Raw genomic sequence first — 25162 nt, 5'->3', positions numbered from 1 at the left:
CTTCATAATCAAGCAAAAAAAGCAAGAGAAGAAGAGAAGAAAAAAATCAAAGAAAGAAAGAGTTGATCATGATCCAAGCTTCGTTCAGATTCGCAAGCTGATTATTCTTAGAGAAGAAGGATCAACACCAAAGAAGGCTGTTCTAGGCTGATCCTGAGTAGATACCCATAGAGAATGAGTACTTACACAGCTAAAAGAGAACCTACTCTCTTTTAGATCCAGATTTAAAAAAAAAATTATGAAATAGATATGTGATTCAATCACATATTCAATTTCAGCAAAAATTCAGCATGTATTAAATTTCAGCATATGAAGTAAATTCTTGTGTTCTATATTTCACGCATGTATGATTAAGATTAAAAAGTATTTTAATCTTTTATTTTGCTACATTGTTTAGAAAATTTTTTTTTGAAACGTACATTCATGCCCCGATAAGAAATTCCAATGCACCTAGAGGTTCATCTCTTTAATTCTGATGACTTGTCACTACATATTGCTAGATGTCATTGATGGATTGTGAGAGCTCACTAGGATCATTCTGGATCGATAATCCTTGATGGATGTAAGTTGAAATTGTTCCAGCCCATTGAAAGGAGTTTCAATGATACTATGATGGAGATTATAGTATATCTCAGTATCAAACAGAATTAAATTTATGGGATCACACAATAAGGAATTTAATCTTGGATTGGCCAATTGGACTTGTGAAGTCACAATTGGATTAGGATTTAATAAAATTCTATTGGGTTTAGGCACACCATGCTAGCATATGGTTAAATCCAAATTTCTTCTTTGAACTTGATTTCTTATTGGATAAGATTTAGATCAAGTCAATAGCCTTATTCCTAACCTAATCTACTTGGGTTCAGAAGGCCACCTAATTGGGTGCTCAAGTGGATTGGATCTAGTCAATTAGTTAGCTTTTTTCTCCCACGACTTGGCACAGAATTTATGGAAGAGAGAGTGGGGCGCAGCCACCTCCAGATGAGATCCTGAGGGGGTGCACGCCCCCTTTTCTCTTGGCAAGTTCCAGGGGCACACGCCCTCTAAAAAATGCATGGGAAATGAGAGGGCTGCATGCCCCTCTTTGGTTGTTGCATGGAGAGAAAGAGAGAGCGCACATGCTCTCTCTCTCACGTTCACAAAATGGACAGGGGGGGTGCTGTGCTCTCTCTCTCTCACGTTCAAAAAATGGACAGGTGAGGTGCCAAGGGTGGTGCCCCTCTCTCTCTTGCATTCACAAAATGGATAGGTGGGGCACCAAGGGTTGGTGCCCCCTTTGCTTTCTTATCTGGGTGAGATCATATTCCTATTTTAGGCCTAATTTTCTTGAAAAAAAAATCAGATTAAATGGAAGAAGTTATTATGTGATAATAACTAGCCATTTAATCTCAATTTGATTTGAATTTGAATGCGAATTAGGGGGTCTATTTAATTGGCAGCCTTTTAGGGTTTGCAATAGATAAAAATTTTAATTTTTTTGAACACCTCTCCTTGTGTCCATGCCACCTCTCTTTCTCCTATCTCCCTTGCACACCCAAAGTGTTGGACGTTCCCATCTCCACACACCTAAGGCGGTTAGGCAAGTCCTATTCTATGCCAAGAAGAGAAAAAAGCAAGTTCTCAAGTGTTGAGATCATAAGGAGGATCAAGAGTTGATCTAAGATCCAGAAGGACTGTAAATCATCTTAGAGAAGATGAATCTACCACAAGAAGAACGATTCAAGATTGATCTCGATGGATACATGTAGGGGTTGGATACGTGCACAGCTCAACAGCAAACCTCCTCAAATCCACGATAATCGAATTGCGATATTCATCTACCCATGCAAGATGATAATGAGATTATCACAATCCCTCTCCTTATATTGATTTTTTGATTTTGATTTATATATCCAATGTCAGATTGATCTTTGTTTTAAGATCCGCTGCTGCTATGTTCTATCGATCTGGTATGCAATCCGATCCTTCAAGTGATATCAAAGCTAAGTTGTTGTGATCATAGATCTAAATTAGATTTATTTTTAGTTGAGATCCGAAGTTGATCATAGATCTAAAATTAGTTTTAGATTAAAATCAGCATGTTTAGACTAGATCTGAATATATGATATATATATATATATATATATATATATATATATATATATATATATATATATATATATATATATTTGATATGTAGACCTAATTGTGCATATGAGATATGTAGATTGAATCATACATATGTGATATATAGATTTAATTTATTTTCTGAGTAGCCTAGTATTCGGAATGGGTACATCACCATGGCCGTCCGATCATAGAAGGAAGCAAGGATTAATGCCTCTCTCTTGCCCAATTGATGGATTCTCTTATGGCGTGTAGGGGTGCTGCTTATGATGTCTCATGAAAAAGAACAACGAAAAGAGGATCTTTTGTATATGATGTATATTTAAGTTTTTTAGATCTGAAAAATATTTTTATGTCTAAACTAGAACTTTAATTATATATATTTTGAAAATATTAAAACCTATGGCTAGCATGCCTGTTGAGTCGACTCAATTTTTATTTGAGTTGACTCGAGACCTTGGTGAGTCGGCTCCACTTGCTGGTGAGCCGATTCAGTTGCACAGGCTGAGGCTTACAGGTTCTACTCATCACAGATGGGTCGACTCAGTCTCAGAGTTGAGTCAACTCACTGTGATGAGTCGACTCAAATCCAGGATGAGTCAGCTTGAATCTAGGGTGAGTCGACTCATTTCTGTGAACAGAATTTTTATATGAGATACAATATGAAATGTAGTTTAGATCTAAAATTATTTCAACATCTAAATTAAATTTATATTCATAATACACTTAATTAAGAATTAATATATGAAACTAAAAGATCTAAAATTAAGAATTTAAGACTAAATTATTTCATTGCATAAAATATGGGATTTTGGATATGGATAGCTCAATTAGGTCTAGTTTGAGTGGTTGATCAAACTGAATCAAAAATTGATTAGGACTGGGTCAAGTGTGCTCATGACCAACCCAATAGTTAAAGATTGATCAGATCGATTAACAGTCATATGTTGTCGATCAATTAAAGGACCTAATTTGATTCAATGGTTCGAGCCTGAGTCTAGACTGATCTGTTCAATTCTTATTGACCAATTGGTGTCAAAGGCAAATCTTGATCATGGTTTTTAATTGGGATCATATTTACCCGACCATGAACAAATGATGTCTGAGGTAAGTATCTGCAACCCTCCTAACAATCACACTTACCTAATCAACTTGATCGATGATGTTTTGAGTTAAGTTGCTTAATGATTCGAGCTAGCCCATGCTACTAGATTAGTCATAACCATTATGACTAATTAAGGATGAGACCTACATTCTAATCTTCCTCTTAAATATTTAGTATAATGGTCTTCCACCATTGTAGTTGTGTGGATCCTTCTTAGGATTGATTGTTCTTGGCTAAATATAGTAGTTCAGTTATACCAGAAAGATACAATCACACTATAGGCATGAGATGCTGCAGGATAAAGATGGAATTGGGCTCAATATTTCGAACATGGTGAGGATCCCAATGATGACTCTATTTCACAAAAATGGTGGGTCTGACTTAACTAAGAAGTGGGCTAATATTTTAGACATAGTGAAGCTTCACGAATTTGAGATCGAAATTGACTGCAATATGTTTAGAGAAATATTGAACAAAGAGTTATCCACTCATTGACTGACCTATCATCAATAACTATTAGATGAGGTGGTGAGTCAATCGATGAGACCGTAGCACCCATTAAAAATTTTTAATCGTAAAGATTTTCGTTTCTCTATCTGGAGAGTATGAGGGATTTGAAAAAATAATAGGAGCTCAATTTTTTTTAAAAATAATTTTTTTAAAATAATTTGATTAAGTCAATTACAAAATTTAACTAGAAATTTTGACTCTCTGCAGAAAATCATGTCTGCTTTCAATCCCCTAGCCTGATCCTAGAGACCAATAGGTTGATCGGACCTAACTGTAAAGATTGGCTCAAGAACTTAAAGATTATCTCGAGTTTCAAAAAAATTGATTATATATTTGACCAGGACCTTGCCCCTCTTCTAGCCCGTCCAACTGTTGATCAGAGAGCATCTCATGATAAGTGGTTGGACGATGACAACAAAGTAAAGTGTTATATGTTGGCCTCAATGTCTAATGAATTGCAGTGCCAATATGAAGACATGAAGACTGTTAGAAAAATTTTGACTCATCTACAAGAATTGTATGGTGAGCAGAGTTGCGCAGCTCGCTACGAAGTATCTAAGCGACTCTTCAAAGCAAAGATGCATGATAGACAGTCGATCTATGAGCATTGTCTAACAATAATCAAAGATCTTGAGGAGCTTGAGATGCTCAGGATATCGATGGATAAAGAGTTGCAGATTGATCTCATTCTGGAGTGTCTTACGGATTCATATAGATAATTTATAGTAAACTTCCTTATGAATAAGATCCAGTGCACCATATATGAGTTGGTCAACATGCTGGTTCTAACTGAGGGAATCTTGAAAAGTTCAAGGGGCTCTTTACTTGCTGTGGAGCAGACTTCTTTCAAACAAAAGTCGATTGGGAAGAAAAAAGGTCTACGAAGAATCAAAAGGTGGTGAGCAAGAAGAAGGAGAAGAAGGTGGTTCTGAAGAAGAAGGCCGTGGAGAAAAAAAAATATTTTCATTGCAACACTGATAGCCACTGAAAACGGAACTACCCAGCTTACCCGGTGAGTCTGAAGAATAGGAGGGAAGGTGGACCTTCTGAAGGTATGCTCATTAGAAAAACTAACATAACAGTTTCTTCTACATCCAGTTGGATGATTGACTCTAGATCTAGAGCTCATCTATGTACTTCTTTGTAGGGTCTCAAGGATAGCAGAAGGTTGAGGAAAGGTGAATGGCCCCACGTGTCAAAAATGGAGCAAAGATTGTTGCTGTTGCTATAGGGACATACCCTCTTCGACTACTGTCAAGGAATATTAGATTTTTAAGAGACTGTTACTTTGTTCCTGCTGCGAGCAGGAATCTTATTTCTGTCTCTTGCTTCACGCAAGATGATTATGTAATAAGTTTTTATAAAGACCATTTTAATATATTTCTTGGAAATAATAAAATTGAAAGTGGTTTTCTTATTAATAGTCTCTTTCAGCTACATATTGGTGTATCTGTGAATTATATCGAGCAAAATGTGAATACTGTAGGATCCAAATGATCTAGAGATAATGTTAACCAAAACTACTTAGGTACCTAAGGCTAGATTACATTGGAGAAAATAAGATTAACAGATTAAAAAAAATCAGACTATTGGGTCCATTGGCTTCTGAGTCATATCCGATCTGTGAATCATGTCTTCAAAAAAAATGACCATGCTGCCCTTTGTAGGATATGGAGAAAGGGCCACAGAGATACTTGCTCCGGTATATTTAGATGTGTGCGGCCCATTCGATGTGCCGGCCAGAAGAGCTTATCTCTACTTCATAATCTTTACCGATGATTTTTTACGATATGAGTATGTGTACCTTATGCGATATAAGTCTGAGACCTTTGAAAAGTTCAAAGAATTCAGAAATAAAGTTTAAAAAATAAACTAAAAAATCTCTTAAGGTTCTTCAATGAGATCGAGGAGATGAACACTTTAGTGAAAAATTTTTAAATTATCTCAAAGAACATGGTATAGTCTCACAGTGGATTCCATCTAGAATGCCTCAACTTAATGGGATTTCAGAACAAAAAAATCAGACCCTATTAGATATGGTTCGATCCATGATGAGCTTCATCGACCTTTTTAATTTTTTTTAGGGACATAGTCTGCTAACTACTATTTATGTACCGAATAAGATTCTTTCTAAAACCATTCCTATAACACCGTATGAGATATGACATGATAAGAAATCAAATCTAAGTCATCTCAAGATTTGAGGTTGTCCGACCCATGTTAAACGACAACAGATGGACAAGTTAGAAACTTGATCCCTTAAAGCTCATTTTATTAGATATCCTAAGGAGTCTTTAGTATATTATTTCTATCTTCTGGAAGATCACAATGTGATTATGAGTCGACATGCAATCTTTCTTGAAAAAGAGTTTATTCAAGATGGAGGTATGGGAAGATAGATTAGGCTCGAAAAGAACATCTTGGAAGAGCAATGAGTCTCGAAACCTGTGGAACCAATTCAGTCAGAGCCAATCCACACACCTCCTCCTCCTCCATCTCGTAAGTCTAGTAGGGTTTTCCATCCTCCTGAGAGGTACTTAAGTATTATCTCAGAGGATGTAAAGAAAATATTTCTCACAGAAAATGAGGTACATGGAGATGACCCCAAAACCTATAGTGAGACGATATCAGATATCGAGTCTGAAAAATATTAGAGGCAATGAAGTCAAAAATTACTCGATGCACTCAAACTAAGTCTGGACCTTAGTGGATCCACCTGAAGATATTATACCTATTGGGTGTAAATGAATCTACAAAAGAAACATTGGTGCAGATGAAAAGATAGAGACCTTTAAAGCTAGGTCTGTAGCGAAAGGTTATAGTTAGCATGAAGGTATTGACTATCAGGACACCTTCTCATCTGTGGCCATGCTTAAGTCCATCCACACATTTCTTGCAGCATATTTCAACTATGAAATATAGCAAATGGATGTGAAAATGATGTTTCTAAATGGATATCTTGAGAAAGATAACTATATAGAACAGTCGTTTGGTTTACTTTTAGTGATGGTGATCACAAGATTTGCACACTGCAAAGGTCTATTTATGGACTCAAGCAAGCATCTCGGAGTTGGAATGAATGTTTCAATGATGTAATCAAATTATTTGATTTTATCAAGAACATTGAGGAACCGTGTGTATTTAAAAAGGTCAGTGGAAGGTGGTCACTTTTCTCATATTGTATGTGGATGACATCCTCCTGATTGGGAATGATATTTCTATATTAATCTCAGTGAAAGTTTGATTATCCAAAAAATTTTTCATGAAAGACCAAGGAGAGGCATCTTTTATTTTGGAGATTAAGATCTATAGAGATAGATCTAGGAGGATGCTGGGTTTGTCATAGAAGATGTACATTGAGGAGATGCTAAAGAGGTTCAGCATGAAAAACTCCAAGAGGAGACTTGTACCCTTCAGACATGGTATCCATCTCTCCAAGAAAATATAACCTAACACACCAGAAGAGATAGAATGCATGAGCCAAATCTCTTATGCTTCGGTTATAGGGAGCCTCATGTATGCCATGCTTCATACACGGCCTGATATCGCCCATATTGTGAGTGTCACAAGCAGATATCAATCGAATCCAGGGGAAGAGCATCGAACTTCTGTGAAATGTATCCTTAAGTATTTGAAAAGGACTCAGGATATATTTTTGATCTTTGAAAATAGAGAATTAAGAGTGTAGGGATATACTGATTCGGACTTCATGTCTGATATTGATGATCGAAAGTCAACATTAGATTGTATTTTTTATGCAATGGTGGTGCTGTGAGCTGGAAGAGTTTCAAACAGACTGTTATTGTAGATTTTACCATAGAAGCAGAGTATATCGCCACATCGAACGCTACGAAGAAGGTATTTTGGTATAAGAAGTTTGTTGCTGATCTGGATGTGATACCATCAGATGCCATTTCACTCTATTACGACAACAACGGTGCTATAGCTCTTGCTAAGATGTCGAGGCCTCTCACCAGAATCCAAGCACATCGAGCGATGGTTCCACCTCATCCACGATTATCTCGAGAAAGGATACGTCGAGGTGAAGAGAGTTGACTCGACAGATAACGTGGCTGACCCACTGATGAAGCAATTGAGCCTACAAAAGACTGAAGCTCATCTTGAGAAGATGGGATTTAGATTTATAGCCAATTGATTTTAGTACAAGTGGGAGTTTGTTGGATATATGTCCTAGAAGCCAGATTAATCGAAACTTGTAAATTTTTTTTAGGATATAATTTGTATAATTAACTTTTATATTAATAAAATTTAAATTTTTATCCATTCATATTTGTATTTATTGTGTCTGTGAATCATCCATTGAGTTAATGGGTATGATAACATATATTCTCAACAGTTAAGAATTTGAGACGTGTTATTATTAGTTAACTCATAAATTACTGTCAATCGTAGGATTATTACGGAGATGGTGATTGATCTAGAAATATTAGTGCATGATCGCTTCCTTTAGATAGATAACTCTTAAATCTATGATGTAGAGACACTAGAGCGAAAGTACAAGTACTTGTTAGGAACAAGGATACTGAGCGTGATCATTCTCGAGTAGTCACAAAGATATCTACCTTTTTGTCAGTGACTTACTTATAGCTGCAATAGTGTGTTTAGTTTTCTGACCTGAGATGCATTGATATTTTACCTTAAGGGTGCTGTAGTTTGATTACACCATAACTCGATCTCCTAGCCATATAAAGTCTAGAGGTGTGTGTTGGCTGCAGTATGTTTATTATAGAAATTAGATCACACCAAGATGAAATCTATCAACCTTGATAGAAGAGGAGTAGTCCTATGTAGATCATAAGATTGAATCCTAAAGTCTATGGCCATGGTAGTGTGAATGATGGAAAGGTATTTCCATAAAGTTTTACATCAAACTTGAATTGATTGATTCTAATATATAACAGGGATAAGGTTTGATGAGTTATCCTTCACCTCTATCCTGTCTGGACTCATGATAGAAGAATCGAATCACATGATAATTGTATCTAAAGGTTCATCCTTTCAATTTTGATGGTTTGCCACTACACATTGCTAGATATCACTGATAGATTGTGAGAGCTTTCTAGGATTATTCTAGATCAATAATCCTTGATAGGTGTGAGTTAGAATTGTTCCAGCCCACTGAAAAAAGTTTTAATGATACTATGATGAGAATCATGGTATATCTCACTACCAAATAGAATTGAACCTATGGGGTCACACAATAAGAGATTTAATCTTGGATTGACCAATTAGACTTGTGAAGTCACAATTGGATTAGAATTTGACAAACTCCTATTGGATTTAGGCACATCATGCAAGCACATGGTTAAACCCAAATTTCTTCTTTGGACTTGCTTTCTTATTAGATAAGATTTAGATCAAGTCAATAGCCTCATTCCTAACCTAATCTATTTAGGTTTAGAGGGGCACCTAACTGGGTGCTCAAGTGGATTGGATCTAGCTAATTAGTTGGATCTTTTTCTCCCATGACTTGGCATAGAATTTATGGAAGGGAGAGTGGGGCACATGCCACCTCTGGATGAGATCCTGACGGGGCACACACCCCCTCTTTTTTTGGCAAGTTCCAGGGCCACACACCCTCTGGAAAATGCATGGGAAATGAGAGGGGTGCATGCCCCTCTCTGGTTGTTGCATGGAGAGAAAGAGAGAGTGCATGTGCTCTCTCTCTCTTGCATTCACAAAATGGACTGGTGGGGCGCCAACCCTGCTTTCCTATCTGGGTGAGATCATATTCCTATTAGGCCTGATTTTCTTAGGAAGAAAATTAGATTAAATGGAAGGAGTTATTATGTGATAATAACCAGCCATTTAATCCTGATTTGATTTGAATTTGAATTCGAATCAAAAGGGTAATTTAATTAGCAACCTTTTAGGATTTGTAATAGATGAAAAATCTGATTTTTCTAAACACCTCTCCTTGTGTCCACACCACCTCTCCCTCTCCCATCTCCCTTGCATGCCCAAAGTGTTGGACGTTCCCATCTCCACACACCTAAGGTTGTTAGGTGAGTCCTATTCTATGTCAAGAAGAGAAGAAAGCAAGTTCTCAAGTGTTGAGATTGTAAGGAGGATTAAGAGTTGATCTAGGATCCAGAAGGGCGATAAATCATCTTGGAGAAGATGAATCTACCACAAGAAAGACAATCCAAGGTTGATTCCAGTGGATACCTGTAGAGGTCAGATACATGTGCGGCTCAACAGCGAACCTCCTCAGATTCATGATAACTGGATTGCAATATTCATCTATCTATGCAAGGTGATAATGAGATTATCACAATCCCTCTCTTTTATGCTGATTTTTTGATTTAGGTCTATGTATCCAATGTCGGATCGATCTTTGTTTTAAAATCTACTACTTCTATGTCCTATCGATTCGGTATGCAATCCGATCTTTGAACATCAATAGGTGATTGATACACCACTTCTTGAACAGACTGTTAATGAATCTGACCCGATTAAGAATAATCACAATAATGATATTGAATCTGAAATATTACGGAGATCTACTAAAATTAGAAGATCGACTATTTCAGATGATTATATTTTTTACTTATAAAAATATAATTATAATGTTGAAAATGAAGGATGATCCAGCCTCATTTAAGGATGTCATGAATAGTGATGATTCTGAACTTTGGTTAGATACCATGAAAGATGAGATGGAATCCATGATTAAAAATCAAGTCTGGAAACTTATCAAATTGCCAGAAAGATTTAAGCCTGTAGGTTGTAAATAGATTTTTAAGACCAAATGAGATTCTAAAGGTAACATCGAAAGATATAAGACTAAACTTGTAGCAAATGGATTCACTCAGAAGAAAGGCATTGATTGTCATGAAACTTTTTCTCCTATTTCTGAAAAAGATTCATTCAAAATCATTATGGCACTAGTAGCTTATCATATATATATATATATAATAATAATAATAATAATAATAATAATAATAATAATAATAATAATAATACTTTGTGAAGGAGTATTGGAGTATTGCCAACTCAACTTCTCGAATGAGTTTTGTTGTACCACCCAAAAAGAACACCTCTTCACATTAAATTATGTTATCAATGCATGGTATTATTATATTTTTATAATTAAAACCTAACACCTCTTCATATTAAATTATATTATTAATGTATGGTATTATTATATTCTTACAATTAAAGTATATTTATATAGGTAGTTGAAAATATGAAGTGATCCTAAAAATTTGAATGAATATTATTTTATTATTTATATATAATTTTTTTTTTCAATCTGATCAGATCTAGAAAAAAATTTATTTTTGTACATCCGATCCTGTGCAACACGTGGGTCTTCAACTAGTTTTGATTTAGAGCTACATCAAATGGATATCAAGACTGCATTCTTGAATGGAGATTTAAAGGAAGAAGTGTATATAGAACAGCCTGAAAAATTTTTAATGCAAAAAAATAAAAGGTTGGTATATAAATTAAAAAAATTAATATATGATCTTAAATAAGCTTCTAGACAATGGTACTTAAAGTTTAATCATATCATTGCTTTCTTCAGATTTAAGAAAAATATTGCTGATCAATATATATATCTGAAGGTGAGTGGGAGTAAGTTTATATTTTTGGTTCTATATGTGTAGATATCTTACTAGCCAGCAGTGATTGAGGTCTCTTGCATGAAACTAAAAATTTTTTTCTGAACATTTTGATATGAAAGATATGAAAGATGTTTCTTATGTTCTTAGTATAGAAATCTATCATGATAGAAATAAAAGGTTACTTGATTTATCTTAGAAAAATTATATTACTAGGATCCTAGAAAGGTTTGAAATATCAAAATGCTCATCAAGTCAAGTACCAAATGTTAAGGATAATAAATTCAGTAAATTTCAGTGTCCCAAAAATGAGATTGAAAAAAATCAAATGAAGGATATATCCTATGTATTTGTAGTGGGTAGTCTGATGTATGCTCAAGTATGTACTCATCCTAATATTAGTTTTACTTTAGGAATGCTTGGTAGATATCAAAATGATCCAGATATGGACCGCTGAAAAGTTGCCAAGAAGGTGATGTGGTATCTTCAAGGGATTAAAGACTACATACTCACTTATAAGATGACTGATTAGTTGGAGGTGATCAGTTATTTAGATACAGATTATGCTAATTGCCTTGATAGTAGGAAGTCTATTTCAGGTTACATCTTTCTATTGGCTGGTAGAGCAATTTCATGGAGGAGCACAAAACAGTGCATTATTGTCTGCTCTACTATGGAAGCTGAATATATAAGTTGTTATAAGGTTTTTTCACATACTTTATGGTTAAGAAAATTCATCTCAGGGATCGAAGTTATGGATTCTATTTTCAAGCTGCTAAAAATTTATTACGATAATTTTGCTATAGTTTCTTTCTTTAATAGTAGTAAGATGACCAATACAAACAAGCACAATAATGTTAAGTATCTTACTGTGAATGAGAGAATTAGTAGTCATCAGGTGTATATTAATTTTATTGGCACTGCTTGTATGATAGCTGATTCTTTGATGAAAGGTTTAGTACCTAAAGTTTTCAAAGAGCATATAAAAGTTATGGGCATTTGTCATTGGAATATTTATTTTGTAATAGACACTTATTTTGAGATCTCTTAATGGTTTGATGATTGATATTACTTTTGTTTAATTATTATTTGTATACATTATAGTTAATTTTTGTCAAAATTAAAATAAACAGAAGTGTTATTTATATAACATAATAGTGAGACCATTATCATAGATATTATAATTTTTGATAGCCTATGTATTCCAGTATATAAGATTGAGTTAAGTAAGAATTATTGATGTCATGATACATGAAATGGAGTATGTCAATTGAGATATACAACCACCATGATCTGCATTAATAGTTTTTACTTAATCAAAGTATAAAGGATCTTTCAAGAAATAGATAATTGGACAAATTTCAAAAATAAGTGCGCACTCATTGGGCCAATTTCAAAATTTTGATTCAGGACTATTATTTTTAAAAATTAAAATATTTTATTTTTTAAAAAAAATAAAATATTTTTTTGAAAAATCAAAGAGTTATTTTTAAGTGATAATATAGGCCAAGTGGGAGAATATTGGATTTGACTCCTAGAATGACCTAATTATCACTTAGTCAGATTTAACTCTTTGGGTTAGCCACATATTCTGAATCAATTACAATGAACCTAATTAATTAAAAAATCCTATTCCTTATAAGGCTTAGACTAGAATTTCAATTCTAATTAAGAATAAATCTTTTTATGGGACAAGACAAGTGCATGTATAAATAGAGATGACCTAATCCCTTTTCTCTAACTCTCAGGAGAGTATAATGATTCCCATCGATCATCTGCATTAAGGAGGAGGATGAGGAGAGAGAAGACCAACCACTCGTGAAGGAAGATCAGACATTCTACATGCTACGTGATCTTCGTATTGACGAGACAATGGCACAAGATATAATTTATTTATGATTTTGATTTTTGCATGAATATCGGAGCATGATCCACGCATAAAAAAATTAAATTATCTAATAGGTCAAACACTGAATAAAGTTGGATTATATTTGTCTAGCCCCATATTTAGTCATGGTCAATTTTATTCTACACTTTCATGTGTTACTCTCATCAAGCCCTCAAGATTTAATAAAAAATGAGCATACAGGATGCAAAGATTATATAAAAAATATTGTTTATAAAATTCTTTTTTCAGATTTACCTTTAGGTATTTTTATGCCATTAGATAATATATTATATGGTTGCATAATTATCTATATAAAATTTTGCATACTTATTTATCTACGTTTGATTTCAAGTAGGTTGATTACAAACATGGAATATAATGTATTGTTGGGTTTATCATTGGAAAGGAAAAATTAGAAAATAAAAGTTAGAGTTGCAAGAATTTGGGATTCAATAAATCCCAATACTGATAATTAGCTACTAAGCATTGATTGTATCTTCATTGTGTTGGAAAATATGTCCCAAAAGTCAATCGTCAAGCTGTTGATGGTTGAACAATCAAGTATGATAATTGATTTATTAATAAATAAAATATATTTGATATTTTCATCATAAGCATTCATCTTCTAATGAACTCCATTGTTATGATGAAATTTTTAGGACTATTTAGATTCAATAAAGAGAGAATTTATCGATTAGTCCTTAAAACTGTTCATGACTAAATGATAGATTGTTAATAAGGACGACAGCTTCTATCGAGCATAGATCGCTGTAGGCCATATGGGTTGGTTGTCCTCTTAACCAAGGAGTGTAGAGACACTGGTATGGCATACAGATGAGATGTAAGGGTACATCATCATTGAATGTGACCAACTCCAAAGCATTCTGCTATCGAGAATGTCTGGGGTAAACTACCATGGGTTACTGGGGTTGCTTCAGAACTTTGAGAAAGATTACCAACTCCACAAGGAGTCGGTAAACTTAGTGGGAGGTTCGTCTTCTGATTTCCAACCCTTTGAGAAAGGAAAGAAGAACAAGAAGAAGAAAGTGAAGAAGGTATAAGTTCAGGCTGGGACATCAGTGTAGGGCCAGACCTGAAAGATCAAGCCCGATAAAAATCTATTCTACTGGCAAGCACCCTAGATTAGATAGTGTGTGTCAGATATCTACTTATGACACTATAGGCTAGGTCATATAAACAAGAACAGAATAAACAGGTTGACTCAAGAGGAAATCTTCGAAGTTAGTGATTGTGAATCACTTCCAACCTGTGAGTCCTGTCTTCTTGGTAAAATAATCAAGTCACCTTTTACTGGAAAAGGTGAGAGAGCTACTGAGCTCTTGGGCCTAGTACATACTAATGTATGCGAGCCCATGAGCACAAGTGCTAGAGGTGGATATTTTTACTTCATAACTTTTACGGATGATCTATCCAGATATGGATATGTCTATCTGATGAAATATAAGTTGGATTCATTTGAAATGTTCAAACGATTCCGAAGTAAAGTAAAAAAATAAATTGGGAAGAGTATTAAAACTCTTCGATCTGACCGAGGAGGAGAATATCTTTCTAGTGAGTTTCTCACATATCTAAGAGAGAATGGGATTCTCTCCTAATGGACTCCTCCAGAAATACCACAGCATAATGGTGTGTCTGAAAGGAGAAATTGAACTCTATTAGATATGATCCGATCCATGATGGGTTTTGCCAGCTTGCCGAAATCCTTCTGGGGATATGCACTCAAATCGAACTGTTATCTGTTAAATAGGGTTTCAAATAAGTCTGTAATTAAGACTCCATAAGAGATATGGACAGGGCATAAGCCAACACTTTCACACCTTAGGGTCTGGGGGTGCCCGACCTATGTCAAACGATTAGTCACAGACAAACTTGGATCTAGGTCTGACAAATGCACATTCATCGGGTATCCCAAAGAGACCAAAGGATATTTTTTCTACTATGCTGATGAACAAAAGGTATTCATCAGCCTTAAGGCAATCTTTTTAGAAAAGGAGTTCCTTGGTGAAGGAACCATTGCCTCTAAGGTTGAACTTGATGAAGTTCAACAGGTAGAAGGACCGACACCAATAGCTAAACCTGAGTCAGATTTGATTAGATCAGATCCGAAGCCCAATGTACCTGCACCATTAAGGCGATCTGATAGAGTACCACATTAATCGAACAAATACTATGATTTTTTGATCCGAGATGGTGATCCCATCGAACTCGATGAGAACGATGAGGATCCGATCACCTATATGGATGCAGTGCAGAGATCTGATTTCGAGAAATGGCTTGAAGCCATGAAATCCGAAATGGAGTCCATAAAGGTCAACGATGTATGGACATTAGTTGACCCACCTAAAGGGGTTAAACCCATTGGGTGTAAATGGATGTTCAAATGGAAAAGGGGCGCAGACGGAAAGGTGGAGACCTATAAAGTCCGTCTGGTTATCAAAAGGTATCGTCAACGTTATGGTATTGACTATGATGAGATATTTTCTCCTGTGACAATGCTCAAATCCATTCGAATAATGCTTGCAATAGCTACCCATCTAGACTATGAGATCTGACAAATGGATGTAAAGACAGCTTTCCTGAATGGAGAGCTGACCGAAGAGGTATATATGATACAACCTAAAGAATTTACATCCACAGATAAGTCCAAGGTGTGCAAGCTTCAGAGATCCATTTATGGATTGAAGCACGCTTCTCGAAGTTAAAACATGTGTTTTGATAAGGTGATCAAAATGTATGGCTTCGTTAAGAATGGAGAAGAACTCTGCATCTATAAATGGGCAAATGGTCTAGTTGTGGTATTCCTTATCTTATACGTGGATGATATTCTTTTAATCAAAAATGATATCCCCACACTATAGGAAATAAAAGTTTGGTTGTCATTGCAGTTCTCTATGAAAGACTTGGGTGAAGCATCCTACATCCTAGGGATGAAGATCTATAGGGATAGATCTAAAAAGATGCTTAGATTATCCCAGTCTACGTACATAGACACTGTACCGAAGAAGTTCAGCATGGAGAATTTCAAGAAGGGCTATAGGCCATGGAATTTCTCTCTCTAAGAAAGATTGTCCGATAACTCCTGAAGACAGAGAGCATATGAGTAGAGTCCCATATGCTTCGACCGTGGGATCTATCATATACGTCATGACATGTACAAAATCAAATATGGTATACTCACTAGGAGTAGTGAGTAGATACCAATCTGATCCTGGAGAAAACCACTGAAAAGTGGTTAAAGCCATCCTTAAGTATTTGAGAAATACTAAAGATCAATAGTTAGTTATGGCGAGCCAAATCTGAAACTTATGGGGTTCACAGACTCTAGCTTTCAATCTGACCATGATGACAGCAGAAGCGTGTCGGGTTATATCTTTACTCTGAATGATGGAGCTATCTACTGGAAGAGTTCCAAGCAGCATACTGTGGCAGACTCTGTTTGTGAAGTGGAGTACATCGCAGCATCGGATGCCGCAAAGGAAGCTGTGTGGTTGAGAAAATTCATCACCGAGCTCGGAGCAGCACCCTTCCTCGATGGTCTGGTCCTGCCCTACTGCGACAACACTGGTGCCATAGCTCAGACGAAGGAATCCAAAGCACACCAGCGGATGAAGCATATTTTGCGCCACTTCCACCTGGTCCGAAAGATCGTAGATCGAGGTGACGTCGACCTTCAAAAGATCGACGGAAAGGAGAACCTGATCGATCCTTTCACTAAATCCCTGACGATAAAGGAGTTCGACAACCACAAGTCGAAGATGGGTATTAGATACTGTGCCGAGTGGCTTTAGGATAAGTGGGAGTTATTGAAAAATATATCCCAAAAGCCAATCGTCAAGCTGTTGATGGTTGAGCAACCAAGTATGGTAATTGATTTGTTAATAAATAAAATATATTTGGTATTTTCATCATAAGTATTTATCTTCTAATGAACTCCGTTGTTATGATGAAGTCCTTAGGACTATTTAGATTCGATAAAGAAAGAATTTATCGATTAGTCCTTAAAATTGTTCACGACCAAATGATAGGCTGTTAATAAGGACAACAGCTTCTATCGAGCATAGGTTGCTGTAGGCCATATGGATTGGTTGTCCTCTTAACCAAGGAGTGTGGAGACACTGGTATGACATACAGGTGAGATGTAAGGGTACATCATCATTGAACGTAACCAACTCTAGAGCATTCTGCTGTCGAGAATGTCTCTGATGGGATATAGATATAAGTGTCCTTTAGATCTGAGATCACCTTAGTGACTTGAAAGCAACTCACTGTGCTTTGGTACTGGACTAACTGAATTTCTAATTCAGTGACGGAAGGTTTCTGGGCATAATCAAGTATTTGCGAAGTCAGAGTATGATTGAGATGGAATTGACCACTCCAAGAGTTGGAGAAGAATGAGTCACTGTATTTCAATTTAGCAAAACCTTGGCCAGGGTAATCCATCAGATGGATTTGATATTTTGAAATATAATATGGACAACCTGATTAGAGTTGACAGTTGAACTCTGAGGTATCCTATGATCATTTTGGTCAAGGAGATGAATTATATGAAAACTATATCCGCATCGGTTCTAAGGATGTTGTTCTACACATTCGACCTATCCGGTTGTCGGATACCATTGCTAGATGGTCACTTTGATTGGTACAAAAATTTATTCCTATGCTACCGACTTAGGTTCGGACCTATGAGGTCACACACATTAGAGTTCATGGTCCGATCGGATGGTTGATCAACGATTAAGAATCGTTCTAGGGTTAAATGATTAATACGATTGACATTTAACCTAGTGCAAGTGTTGCAGGAGGATCGATTAGCAATTCGATTGCTAATTGGCTTAATTTGATTAAGTCAATAGGCTGAGATTAAGTCTAATTAAATATAATTTAATTAGATTTAGTTTGGACTTGATTGGATCAAGTCCAATTGGTTTATTGGATAAGCCAAGTGTAAGGAAAAAACTAGTCCTAGTTCAATTAGGACTTGGATCAACCTAATTTTTAATTTGATTAAAAAATTAAATCAGATTTAAATCTAATTTAATCTGATTAAATTAAATTTTTAATTAGGTTAAGACCTATTTTAATTGAGTTGATCTAATTTTGGTTTGATTTGATTTGAGAAATCAAATTAAAATAAGTCATAAGATAGAATCCTAGTAAGACTAGGATTCCACCTTGCGCCATATAAGCCCCCCCACGCCCTCTCTCTTATTCCATGCCAATCTCCTCTTATTTTGTGTGACAAAAGCCCTCTCCTAGGTCTTTTCCACATCCAAAAGGTTTTCTCTCTTCTTTTATACATGGAAAGTGGTTGTGGATCAAATCAAAGTAGGAATAATTTTGGATTTTAAATTCTATGAGATAGAGTTTTAGAAATTCAAAACTTTTTTTTTTTACATCGAATTTATCCAAATTTTTTTTGAAATTTTTATAATTTTTAGGGCACACATTGTGCACCCTATGCTGGTGGTCCATGCACGAAAATAAGGAGGAGGCACCCAAGAGTTGGGTGCCCCTTATCTTGCTATGTTTGGATGAGTCTTGACTAGGTATTTGACCTAGACAAGGACTCTATCATATCTCTCTCTATAAAATGAGTTTCTTCATGAAAGTTTTGGAGAATACAAAGATTTGAGAGACCTTTAGGGTATCTAAAAATTAGAGAGAAATACTTTTGGGTCGTGGAGATATAATAGATACAAGACAGGGTGTCTAGGAGAGAGTAAAGAGAAGAAGAAGAGGATCTTCTTCTAGAGTTGTTAGTTTCATCTCTTCCCTTCCTCCATCTTGAGTTTTCTGAGAAAGTCTCAGATCTAAAACTCCTCCTCCTACTTTTTATCTTTGGAAGAGTCCAAATCAAGAAGGAGGCATCTGATCAACCATCGAAAAAGGATCAGCACAGTACTAGCATACTGTGCTGATTTTCTGAAGCAGGACTTCTGATCGAGATTCGTGAGCTTGTGTGGACGACTCCTAAAGACTGGATGCGTATGTAGTTTGCAACATCATCCTTAAGCCCGGATCAGCAAGGTTAGAATGTCTAACTTGTAAGGTAATAGATCTGATCTATTGTTTAATACATACATTAGATGTAGTATAGAAACATGTTGATATGATCAACATGTAGTTCATACTCTATATATTTTAATTTCTGATTTAATGCTGTGTAATAATCATGTAATAAAATTTTAGATCTAAGAATTCTCTGATTTTAGAAAATAAATTTTGATTTATTTTAGTCTTCCGCTGTCTGATCTTGAAAAAGTTTCAAGATCTAACCCTGAAATCCTAGATCTAGTTCCTTCACATTGATGAAAAGGTTATAATGTATCTTTTTTCTATCATTTTCGATGTACACAAATTCTATATATTTATTTTTGATAAATTGATTTCATACAGGAGAATACTATTCAAGTATCAATTCGTAGGGAAGATGTGGTTCAATTTAGGACCATTCTTCTTGAAAGGAACATTTGTTTTTTCAAGGGATTCAACATTGCACAGAATAAAAAAAGTTTTAGAGCTACTATCCATAAATATATTATTTATATTAATAAATAGACAATCGTGCAGCTAGTTAGCAATGCTGATGTTCCTATACCTCTTCATAAATTTAATTTTATCAAATTTGATGAATTACTAGCTAGAAATTATAATTGATCTTCACTTGACCGGTATATATATGAATTATTTGCTGTGACTTATAATTCTATAAGAAAAATCCTTCTAATATTTTGATCTCCTTTTTCTTCATATGTTATTGGTCATATAGTGGCTGTTGGACCTCTTGAGTGGACAAGCATTTGACAGAAATTAGTTTATAAGAGAAATATGGATATTAAAAATTTGAGGTAACATTTATTGGTTCAATTTATCTTCTAATTATCATATAAAATTTTATCATTGCAATGTGTATAAATATTTTGTAGAATGTGAAAACTATCCATTATATTTTGGGCTAAATTTGTTGAGGAGGTTGATCGAATTGTCATTCGAGAACAAGAGAAAGAAGGACCAGTTGTTTATATTTTTGCAGGAATGATCGTAAGAATATATTAAGGTATTTTTTTATCTTCAAATATATCTATTATGATTCAATTTATGATTTCAATAGCACTTCATCTATTTTATTTTTATAGAAAAAAATATGTCTATCATTGTGTTCCGCATGCAAATTTTACACAGCTTTAGAGATACATGAGATAAGAGAGTATCGAAGCAGGTTAGAATGATGATTTTTTTTTATGCTATATTCAATTAAAAAAATATAGAGCATTTTTATGATTTGTATATGATTATGAAATTTTGTATAGGATAAAAATGCTAGTTTCACTAATTGAATTTTCGGAACAAGAGCACCACACTATTATCCATCTACATGATGAGAGTATTATTCATATAAAAACAATAGATGAATTACTGAAATTAGACCGACAAGAGTTATAGGTATGATATGGACTGATAAAAAGAATGATATTGTACTCATGCTCAAAACTAAAATTATTCTTCTTAAATATTTTAGAGAGAAAAATTCACATGTAAGGCAAATATAAAAGAGATCGACATGACATACGGATAGTGGTACAAAGTATGTTACAGTTATAGGACTACGGTGAAAGTTTATAGTGATAATTTTTGATGTAACCAGTATGGAAAGAATAATCAACCTCCGGTACCATGGTATAATCATTATAACCTTGAAATTTTGTTATTTCATATAAATAGATATATTTTTTTATGTAAAAAAATAACTTCTATAATTTTGATATTTTTAGGTACAAATTAAATATTGTTGCCGAAGATGCTACTGGCATAGCAAAATTTATTATTTTTGAAAAATTAGCTCAACAACTAATAGGAGTCTCGGTGATTAATCTCGCAATCGATGCAAGATCAGATAGATTTGCTCTTCCAAATATCATAAAAAAATTTTCAACTGCACCAACATTTTTTAGATTATGCTTGGTTTACAAATTTCTAATAACAGTGCTTATAATTTCAAGGTAACTAGTATTTTTCAAGAAGCTCAATCTCAACAGGATGATGTGCAAGGTAGTTCCACATCTAGATCTTTATCTGCAGTATATATTCCAGAAGAGCCTACATTTTCAACTCCTGAAAAAGAAATCTAGTGCAAACTTTTCTAAGAAATGAGTCCTGCAAAGCGATCATCGAGCACAATACGGTAACATAATTTTGGTTGTGCATCTTCTTCTTCCTTTATAAAAAATTCATATAAATAATATTGCACTATATGTACAGAAAAATATTGACAATCTCTCCGTCGAAAAAAATAAGGTCAAGTACTTTAAAGCCAAGAGTCATATATGCACTCTTTTTTATTCATTTTCATTTTCATTGCAATATGAAATTTTCATATTTAAAAAATATTTTAAAAAAAAAATTTTATGCTCTCTTTTCAGTTCGAATGAAGGATCTATTACTGATGAAGATTACTGAAGTATTTTTTGAATCTTGATCTGCATCAGTTCGATCAATCTATAGACGATAATGTTTAATGTATACAATTGTTTGTCATGATATGGTTGGATACTATTTATTTTGTATTAGATAATAATATAATTTGAAGAAGAAGAAATAGTGTCGGAATAATTTTTGGGATAAAAACTATAAAATTTAAGTTAAAAATTATTATTCATATTAAATTATCATTATATCTTTTTATAGAGTTTTTTTGGGTCCGTTGCATAGCGCGGGTTACTTACTAGTTTGACAAGATGTCAGGTCTTTTCCTCAAGGGTCACAAAGCATATGTTTTTGCTAAACATGTACTAAATTATAATTTGTACACATATATAACCTTTTTTTTCATGTATTAACAATTGCTTTAATTCATATATAATTTATATAAATCTAAAATTTTATATGTGTTACACCATAATGATGGTATTGTTGCAAGACTCCGATCCGTGGCTAATGGTTGTGATCGGGCTCCTTTCAATCTGGATGCTCAATCTTAATCTGATGAAATGGACTTCTTGGAGAACCTGTAAGATAAATCCACTATTGTCGAAGATTCTTCAATGTGGGATTATTCAATGCTTAAGTCAGTCAGATCTTGAGAACAGTAAAAAAAAATTGAGTAAAAACATGCATTGTTCTCTTTGGTGTAGAACTCACCTGAGGGTTCCATATGCCCCTCCTTTATATATAAGGGAGTAGTCGAACATTATTGATTATCTTTCCTCCTGTAATGGTCTGTTGGTCATAGAACTTCATCTCCTATCGTCAGTAAGATCCTGACTCTGAGGTCGGCAAATGTCCAAGCCATGGATAGAAGTCGATATCATAAAGTCACTTCATCTTGATTTTTTGGTCATCTCTTTTCGATGTTCAATGGAGTTCTATTGAGTTATTAGTGAGTGCTCGATTATAATCTGATAAGAGAAATATTGGATTGGATGGCAGATTATCTCCATAATAGATGGCATTGCGACAAAGATGCTCCATCAAGTCAAAATGAATTATCTTTGTATGCACACAAGTGATTAATTAACATGAGTTAAATTAGTATTTTTTTAGCCAATCAACCTAATTAGGGAATGATTTAAAGCTACATTGCATAGACAATGATTTAAAAATTTAGTAATGATGGAGCCAAACTCATTACCCATCAATTCAGTGTATTTTTGTCAATTAGTGGGGTTGGAATCATTAAATAATAGATACTAGTATTTCACTATCATAAATTTACACCTTAACGCGAACTTATTTGTACAAAAAAAAAAGAACTTATTATTAGGAAAATTAGTGTATTACATGCTTCAATAAGTAAGCAAGTACCATATTAAAGGCTTTATCAAAAAATGAAAAAAAAAACATATTAAAGGCAAATTCAAATGCCATAATTTATTTGCCTATGGCTTATTTCCAATCAACAACTATTCAACTAACCATCTCTTTCAATGTACAATGCCTCGACTTATACTCTGAACTGAGCATTAACATAGTAGTAAATCTATCATGGGAAATAGAGGAGGTTATGATTCTTGTTAGGGTAAATCCTCATCTCCCAACCGACTAAGTGGGCAATCGATTAAGAGGGACATGCTGACTTTGATATCGACCGACAATCCAATTCAGAGTTCAACCAACTATGATTGACTAAGATTAAGTCAAATTTCAGTCGACTAAGTTCGGCATGCGACTATCGATATTCGGCTAACAACTTTCTTGATTTCTTGACGACTATCTCGATCCCCAGAGAATGGGGGTCGAGCGACGGTTACTCAGCATGGGTATTGATTACCCACATTCATGAGATCATGGAGCGTAATAACCACCTACTGATCACTCCTTACTCGATTTCAATGATGATTAATGAGGTAACCATCCACCAAAGGCAATAACTCCCACATCCCAAATTTTAAGGGGCAGAAGTTATACAATAACGACATTCTCCATCTTATATAAAGCGGTAAGTTGGAGGACTAGAAATTTTTTTTTTTGATTGACTCAACTTTTTGCTCTCGTGCTTTAGCTCTTTCAATTGTTTCCTATCTTCGAATGACTTAAGTATCGGAGGGTCTTCTATCGAACAACTTCTGGTAAGTGAACTTGATTTTGCAGGTTATCTACCATCTGATCACCAGATGTATCATTTTGGTTCTATCTCACTGGAGATTTGCGGCAACAATTCTAATCCTAGACATTATACTAAAAAAAAAAAGAACTTAGATAATTTACACCAACTCCATCTTCCTTCCATTATCTAAAAAGAAAACCCATCTGGTACTGAAATAAAAGATCATTTTTTTAATTCTTAAAAATTGTAGGATGCAACTAATATTTTCTACAAGCCTGATAGATTCTGATGGATTTGAAATTTGATAACTCCATTACATTGCATAGGTTGCCATAAATGAGATGTTCACCATATAAGGATGTTACTAATTTTTCAAAAGTCCCCTAGTTTTAATCATTTTTCGTGAGGATAATGTACATCCCCAAATTTGACCTAGAAAATGAATAAATAAACAAAACCCAAATCAATAAAATCCAAATATTTTTGTAGTCCCTCTTGACTCACAATCATTGTGAGACTAAAGGTACCATCCACTCTATATGATGAGCCTTAAATGGATCAGTTCTCTGCATTCATCCATACGAGATATTGTCCGCTTTGGTGGCCCATGATATGGGACCTCATAGTTTTGTTCTTTAAAAAATGCCTCATTGGAGGAGAAAATACTTTGAGCTCATATAAGCCAGAGTTTCTCTTGACATGATAGAGATTCTACCCTCCACAGCCTAGGAAGCGAGATGGAAACCTCGTCTGGCATGCGGACAATGTTGGAGGAGTGGAGCAGGAGAGGTTTGTTGGAGTAGATCCTCATTGCTCAGCCGACTAACCCACTTCCTCGCCTTCCTACCGACTAAATGCGCAATGACTATCTTTCTTCTTCGTCTCTGCACCGACTTGGATACGAATTCAGCCAACTAAATGCTATGCTATGAGTTGGGCCGACTTAGATTGGTGGAACTTGAATAAGTCAGCATTTAACCGACTTAGCTCAACACAATCAATGGCTGGCCGACTAACAATTCGACATATGGTTGGCATTTGACTAACGACCTACTTGGCGCCATACCGAATATCTAAATCCTGTATATCTGAAGATTAAACAATGATTATTCAGTATGAGCAGTAACTACACATGAACGTGGAGCATAATAGTCGCCCATGAACAGCCCATTACTCGATCTTAATGGTGGTTAATGAGGTAACCGCTCATTAAATGCCATAACTCCCACGTCTTGAATGTTCGGAGGTGGGAGTTACATAGTAATGGCTTTGCTCGCTCCATATAAGATAGTAAGTTATGAAAGATCAAATAAGCTAAGCTTTCTAAATATAAACTTTTGGACTTTGGCTTGTGGCTCTCGACGTGCCCTTTCTTTGACTAATTTAAGTATTGGAGG

This window comes from Elaeis guineensis, chromosome 1, assembly GCF_000442705.2.
Source record: "Elaeis guineensis isolate ETL-2024a chromosome 1, EG11, whole genome shotgun sequence".
Lineage (NCBI taxonomy): Eukaryota > Viridiplantae > Streptophyta > Magnoliopsida > Arecales > Arecaceae > Elaeis > Elaeis guineensis.
This window is presented reverse-complemented; position numbering follows the sequence as displayed.